Genomic DNA, 8,027 nt, shown 5'->3' with positions numbered 1-8,027 from the left:
TCCTTGGGGTGAAAGGGATCAGAGTATGGAGAGAAAGCAGGAACAGATGGATGATCAGCCATGATCGTGTTAAATGTTGGAGCAGGTTTGAATGACCAAACGGCCGACCACTATTTTCTTTGTCAATGGTTATTATTTTCACAAATACTTTTTCTCTTCTGATCAATATTATGGTTCTTTCCTCCCCTTTTGTGCTGCTGAACTACTTAATTTTTTTGTAATGTTGTAAGTGTTCCCTACTGTGAAGATTGATTAAAATTATTTGTTTAACTCCCCTGCTCTTTCCTGGCTCCTCATTATCACTGACAAATCTCATTCTCTAAGGGGCCGATGTTCACAGCTCTCTTCTCTTTTTATCTTTTGAAATACTTCATTGACCACAGTATGTTTTCTCCTGTTATGGTTATTTCCTCCCCTTTTTGCTGCTTGACTATATTTGTGTATTTTAAAGTTGCAAGAATGCCCTAATGTGAATATTGTTGAAAAGTATTTGTTTAACTCTCCTGCCCTTTCCTAGCTCCTCAATGTTACCCTTTACAAAGCTCATTTTATAAGGGGCCGATGCTCACAGTTCTGTCCTCTCTTTATTTATTGAAATAATTAATCAACCACAATACACATTGTTCCTCCATAATCATCTATAAGGCCTTGTGTGGTGGCATTGTGAGAGAGGCCGAGCCACAACAATGTACAACAGTTCAATAATGTCCAACTGTATGCAAAAAAGGCAAGTTTCATCAAAGCTTTTTGTCTTGCACACTTCGGTTCATTCACAATAAGCACCAATGGAAAGGGAGCAAACGTTTTATACTGTACTGACCTGGGCGAATAATAGACTCTGATTGGTCAAGGCATTGCAAAGGAAAATGCACCAGTTAGATGATGACCAAACTTTGTTTAAATTTCACGCAGACAGATTGACTCTGATTTTTCAAAGCATCACTGGAGACCTCAACTAAAGAAGGGCTGGCCCCTGTCTGGTTGAGTTGAAGGAGGTGTTATTAATATTAATTGGGCACTATTAATATTTGAGCACTGTAAGCACAAACTGGTTGGCTGTGGCTAATGCGTTATCTATTGTGAAGAGACAAAAGAAAATGCTGTTTGCCAAAATCTCCCAACCTTTAGGTGGAGGTGAGGAATGCTGCAGAATGTGATTGTTAATATTGTCTCCGAAGTGGAAAACAGGTGAACTGTTGCACTTAAGAAACAATTCCTGTGAAAGATAATGTGGGAACATCATGCTGGTAAGCCAGTCGCACATAGTGAGGGGATGGGCAGTGGGAGAAGACACAGTAAATGTATAGCCTGAAACAGAATCTAAAATACATGCAGGATTGGAGGCAGTGGAAGTTCGACAATGGCAGAGAGGTGATCAAGGAAAGCAAGGGTCATAAAACCATACAGATGGACAGAGTTATACAGATTTACAGCACAGAGTGTGCCGTCTGCCCACCATTCCGATGCTAGTCATCAAACATCAGTGAAAGAGAGCAATAGATGAACATGGATTCAGATCCCACAGCAAAGGTGTCACTCCAGATGCAGAGACATTGAACCTCTCCCAAATAACACAGGACAACAATAAAATCCTTAAATTATTAATGACTCATTAAAAAATATTTAGCCCTGAAACAGTCTTATTGATTACAATATTACAATCTGCTGGAACCTGTAGCTGGAAAGATTTCAAAAGTTCCATGTCAGAGAATAGTTTCAAAATTAAGGAAATCCCTTGGAATCGGGTGATGTAACTGAGGTTACTCCGTGGAAATTCTATGAGTTAGTTTGTAAAATCAATCTCCATCAGCCAGAGCGAGCCATTCAGAAGAGATAATCATTTCAATTGATTTGGGTTTTGCTGTGTGTACCAGCCACTCTGAGCTCTGATAAAAGGAGTTTCAAAAATCCATCCATCAGTCCAGTACAGATGTTCACAACATCCCCTCTTCATAGCTCAGGATGACTGACTATTCTCCCTGCTGTACAATATCCCTCAGCGTGGCCAGCAGTCACTCAATTTGAGGATAGCGTCTCCTCAGGGCCATAAGTTTCTATCCTAGGTTTTCATATGAATGAATCAGGCTTCTCCATCCACCCAACCAGAAATTGGCCACTTGCTCGTGCTGCAATCCTAATGTGCCTGAATGAAACCGAGAAACAAAACCCAGGTCATTGCCGTTGAGAAAAAATAAGTAAATTAATAAACCATGTAATTAATAAATAATTAAATAATATAATATTGTAGATTCTATTAAGTTCTCTTCTAATCTGTCCTTCTATGTTCAATTACTTATGCACATATATACCCAGGTCATTCTATCCTTGCAACCCCTTTAGAGATGTACCCTTTATTTTATATTGCTGATGTACATTCATCCCATTAAAATGTATGACCTGACACTTCTCCACATTGAAATTCATCCACCTCTGATCCACACACCCCACTAACTTTACACAAGTTTCCAGAAAATTACGAGAGGCATTGATTGAATGGAGAGTGAAGTATTTTCTCAGGTGAAAATGTCGATTACTATGGGATCTAAGTTTAAGGCAAAAGGGTGTATGTTTAAAGGAGATGTAAGAGGCAAGCGTTTAGACAGTGGGTTGTAAGTGCTTGGAATACACTAGTAGAGGGGGTGGTAAAGGTGGATATGAGAGATAGGTGAATAGGCAGAGAATAGAGTGATATGGATTGCACAGAAACAAAAGATTTTTAGTTTCGAAAGGCATCATGTATCAGCACAGTCTTGGTGGCCCAAAGCACCTGTTCCTTTGCTGTGTTGTTCTTCTTTGTACCATTCTGCTCACATTTTTCTCTGTTTCCAAATCCTAACGTATGCACAAATATTGATCCTGTTCCCTGTAGTCCTATGTTTAGAGCATTAATATATATTTGGAAAACACAAGGGTCTCAACATTGCCACCGAGGGAATTTCAATAGATTCATTCAACTATCCCAAAAAATATCCAAAGCCACTGTTGTATTTCCTTTCTCTCAGCCAATTTTGTACATGTATTGTTATTGTAGTTATTTTCCCCAAATACATAAGCTCACGGGTCAGCTCAATAACATTGAATCACATACTTTCTGGAAGTCTTGGACAAACATGAACTGTATTCCTCTGATCAACCCCATATTTCACACGTTGAAAAGAAAACGTAGGTCATTAACAGCAAGTTAACTAACATCATGTCTCCTGGAGAAATATATGGCAACTTCCCATGAATTGACTGATCTTTGCCCATGTAACTCTTCATTTTGCCTTCACCGTTGCGTCTACAAGTTTCCAAGCAACCAAAGTAAATTGGCTTGTCTGTAACAGTTGGATATATTCTTGCAACTTCTGTTTAACAAATGACTAAACTTTGCAATTTCCCTGTATTCCAGCACTACTCTCGATAAACTTACAAATTCAGCAAAGTTTCTGATCACTTCGAGCAGACTTTGAAAGTAGACATGGCGAGCCCCAGTGAGACAGTTCTCATTCTTCCATGTGGCTCACGATCTCAGAAGATACCCATTTTGGAAAAGCCTGATTGGTTTTTTTTGCTGCTGAATACCACGGGATTGTTACAGCTCCACTTGTCTCACATTCAAAGCCATTTTCAAAACTTAAACACAAGCACAAGACTGATGAATGTAGAAGGGGTAATGTGCACTGAGCATATTCATCTAACTAGTACATGGGAGCATAAAGATGAGATCCTTGTGCCTCTCTAACCTGTCATCGACAACCCCATCACATTGTAACACCTTGTGTCTTATGTTCCTCCAGCTCGCTTTCCAGGTAAACATTGGATTTGCCATTGGCCTGCATTGGCATTGAACACTAATTGACATTGGATCTGGCTGGGCTGAGGGAGGTGAAGGTGAGACAGGGCCAGAAGCAAAAAGAGATGCAAAATCGGGGTGTTGTGAATCAGTTGATTTCAGTGGGGACCGAGTGCTGTGATTTGCAGCCCGAGTTTCCCAGGAGTTACAGTGATTGGGCTAGTGTTTTTTTTAATTGAACGTTTTCCTCAAGCGTGACTTCCTTTTTGTAAACCATGCTGACTCTGCCTGGCTCCGATCTGATCTGGACCACTCATAAACAAAACATTTTACTGTATTTCAGTACATGTGACAACAAATCAATCTGTGCATCCCTCTGTTTCCCTCTCGGTCTGTCTGTTGATCTCTCTCTGTGTCGGTTCTACACTTTTTCTCTCCCTGTGTACCATCCGCACTCTTCTCCAAGAGCAAAAGCCTGTAAGCCCATCACCATTCTGTTAAGCTAGCAATGGCCTGTCAACACATCTCCACTGTTCTACCAATGACCTGTGAACACGTCTGCATTCCCTTCTTCTTGCAACAACTTATTAACACACGACCAGTCTTTTCTTGTAGCTACAGCATGTGAAACATTCCCAATCTGTTCCCCCAGCAACAATCTGTGAGCCCATTGCCACTGTCTTGCCCGAGTCAAGGCCTATGAGCAGATCCTTAGACGGTTGCCCTTGGAAAGGCCTATGAATCCATCCCCACTCTGATCCCCTTGAAACAGGCTCATACCCATCCCCAATTTCATTGCAAAAGACTGTGACCACATCTCCAATGTACCCCAAGCAACAACCTGTTGAACATCCACAAAATGTTCTCGTAGCAACAACGTGTGAACTGATCCTGCCTCTGTTCTCTTAGTAACAGCCTGTCAGCCAATCCCTACTCTCTTCCCCTAGCAACGGCCTGTGAAACCACCTCCACTCTGCTGCACTGACAACTGCCTGTGACCCCATTCCCAATCTGCTCTGCTAGAAACAGTCTGTGAAACCATCAATACTGTATCACTTGCACCAGCCTGTGAACCAATCCTCACGCTTTTGCCTTAGCACCAGACTGTTCAACCATCTCCACACTGTTCTCCTAGCAGTGACTTGGGAACCCAATCCCAATTTAGTTTTATAGCAATAGTCTATGATCCCATCCCCATTCTGTTCCTCTAGCAATGGCCTGTGAGCCCATCTTAATCTTGTTCCCCTCGCAATGATCTGTTAACCCACTCCCACTGTGTTCTCCTTGCAATGGCCTATGAACCCATCCTAACAATGTTACTCTAGCCATAGACTATAAACCCATCCCACACTCTGTTCTCCTAACAGCGATGTGTGAACGTATGCTGAAACTGTTCTCATAGAAAATGGCCTGTTAACTCATTCCCACACTATTATACCTAGGAATGGCCGGTGAGCCCATCCCCATTCTGTTGTGCTAGCATAGGCCAGAGAACCCTTCCTTAGTATGTCCCTGTGCAGCAGCCTGTGAATGCATCCTCTGTTCTCCTCGCACCCCGCCTCTGTTCTACCAGCTATGGCCTTTGAACACCGCCCCACACTGTTGCTTTAGCAATGATCTAGTGATGCATTCCCACTCTGTTTTCCTTGCCTTGGCCTGTGAACCCATCTTCATTCTGTTACCCTAGCACTGCCCTCTGAACCCATCCCCATTCTATTACCCTAGCATCAACCTGTGAATTCATCCCCACTCTGTTCTGCTTTTAACAGCCTGTGTACAGTAGATAGGGGGAGATTTGAAGGATGGAGGGGAGATGGGGATTTATAGAAAGCTGTGAGAGAGACAAGAAGCTGGGAGTATGAAGGCAGAGGAAGGCAGTAAAATCTGTGGGATCAGACTGTGCAGCAGCCCCATTTTTGTCCCTTTGTCTCCCCCAAGCGCCAGCCCAGGTCTCACGCCCTTGTGGTCCAAACTCCAGAGACTGCCTGAGCCCCATAATTCATTCCCCCATGAGCATGTGAGTGTGGAATTGAACGACAAGGACACGAGATGGTTGATTATAATTCTCTCGGTCTCTCTCTCTCTGGTCCCAGCTCCTGTCTGACGATTCCTCACTGCAGAATGATTTGCTTCTCTCTGACTCTGCATCATCCCGAGTTTCAGCTCCTGAATAAAATCTCCTTGGGGGTGGAAGTAAGACAGAGAGAAATGAAAATGGATTAAAATTTTTAAAAAGCACCGAAAGCACAGCAAAATCTCACCGCTTGCTGCTTCAGCAATCTGAGACATTCCCCACCCAGCACAGCAAGATCCCACTGCTGAACATGCCTGAACACCCACAGTCTCACACTCTCCTCACCCCACCCCACCCCGCCCTCCCCACCCAAACATCAGCACAGCTCCTGATTTTAAACCCAGAGAGCGGGGAACAGGAAGATGTCTCAAACTGCCTCAGGGCTGTCCCAGTGTTTCTGTTTGAGGGGAAGGGCAGGAGAGATATTTACTCCAGGGCTGGGATTCACACCCCCTCACACATCCCACACCCCCAATCCCAGAATCTGTGTGCCTTACTCTGTCTGCAAGCTTCAGTGTCAGATATCTCCCCGCCTGCCCCAGCACAGAAAGACAGAGAGAGAGACAGAGGTGCCCTGTTTTTTTGGGAGGGGATGTGGGGGAAGAGAGAGAGAAAAACAGACAGACAGAAATTGAGCAAATTAAATGGAAATAAAAATAAACAGAAACAAAGGCAATCCCGCCACTGACTGACCTCCAACATTTCCCCATTTTATCAGCACTTTCCCCTGGTTTTAAACCCAGAGAAATTGAAGAGATTTCAACTGAGATCAAGGGGCAGATGCTTTCTGACTGCCCCCAGGGTTTATTTCCTGAGAGGCTGGGCAGAAACTCAGTGGTGGGGAGTCACTCCCCGGAGCCTGTGTCTCTGTCCATCTCCATCTCCCCACTCAGTGTTTAACCTGTCCCCCCCCACAGCTTGTTCTCTGACACTCTGGCGATGTGGTAAAAAAACACGAAGAAATGACCAATGCTCCCCTCTGGCCACTCCCATTAACCAGGCACAAACCCCATGCCCGTTCCACCTGGGATTGGTGCTGTTTCTACATGAAATATTAACGATGAACCTTCCAAAGTGTCCAGTCGCCTGTCTCTCTCCCTCCCTGTCTCTGTCTCTGCCCCTATCCATGGATCCATCTCTGTTGACTTTCTCCTGCTCGAGAATGATCAATGTCCCTCACTCCCCCCATTTCCTCGATGTTTCAATAGAAATGCCCTCTCCTGCCTCACGTTTGCCATGTGTTCCCATCTCCCCGCTGTGTCTCGTGGGTATTTGCAATGTCAATGTCACATTTTGGAGGTTGAGGGGGTGATGGGAGGTGGGGTGGGTCTCGGCTGAGGTAGTGGGGGTGATAGAGGGACAACACACCCTCTCACGACACTCACTATCAGGCTATCAGCAGACTCAGGCCAGGGCCCTGTGGACAGCATTGCATCACATGTGAGGGTGACCTACAGGCTGCAGTGGTGCACAGTAAGATCCCGCCGGCAGCTGTGTGTGGGACCGCTGAGGGATTCCCTCAACACCTTGTCGGAGCCCGGCCCACCCCCTCCACGGGCTGCAATGTGAAAGCATGCCTCTCCCCCACTGAGCCTGCCAGCAAATATTACACTCCCCCATTTCAACTTGGAGCTGGCTCGGACTGAACACGGGAGTTAACCACTCACCACCACCTCCCTAGATCTTGTACCTAGCCCCCCTAAACATGCCCACCTCTACCTGGTTCAGCTGTATTCCTTTTCCCCCCAACACTCCCATCTTCACCCCAACCCCACCCCCACACTCCTCGCTGTGCAGGGTCCCACGAAGAGCAAAATGTGAAAATGGCCACACGTTGATGGAGAAGGTTAAACTCGTTCTGAACACTGGCATAGAGAGAGTGGGGGTGGGATGTCATACCCTGCCGTTTCTACACCCTTGTAACGCTGAGCCCTTCCCCTGTCCCGGAGCCTGCAGTGACCCCCACTCCCTCACCCCCACCCCTCCCACATATCAGAATAAGGTCCCAGTCAATGGGAACAGTTCCCTCCATTCACCCCCAAACCTCGCAGACAGGCCAAGACGGGCCAAGAGGTGGGATTGGGCCATGGGATAGTTGGGGGAGGTCGTGGGATCCTACTCTTCCTTTCCCACATCCTGGCATCCCCATCCTACCCCAAACTCTCCACTAAAATGACA

The 8,027-nt window shown here is 45.3% G+C and overlaps 1 long non-coding RNA gene across 1 annotated transcript; it reads right to left on the bottom strand.

The window, feature by feature from the left end:
* Positions 1-571: 571 nt before the first annotated feature.
* On the bottom strand, positions 572-6,025 carry LOC132209319 (uncharacterized). The gene is made up of 2 exons (XR_009445418.1): positions 3,413-6,025; positions 572-2,143 (listed from the first exon to the last, which is right to left on the bottom strand). It is a non-coding gene; the product is annotated as an uncharacterized LOC132209319 (long non-coding RNA).
* Between the last annotated feature and the right edge of the window lie 2,002 nt (positions 6,026-8,027).

The sequence above is a fragment of the Stegostoma tigrinum genome, unplaced genomic scaffold, assembly GCF_030684315.1.
Source record: "Stegostoma tigrinum isolate sSteTig4 unplaced genomic scaffold, sSteTig4.hap1 scaffold_858, whole genome shotgun sequence".
NCBI classification, from domain to species: Eukaryota; Metazoa; Chordata; class Chondrichthyes; order Orectolobiformes; family Stegostomatidae; genus Stegostoma; species Stegostoma tigrinum.
The sequence above is the reverse complement of the archived record's forward strand: the minus strand, read 5'-3'. Positions and strand labels throughout refer to the sequence as shown.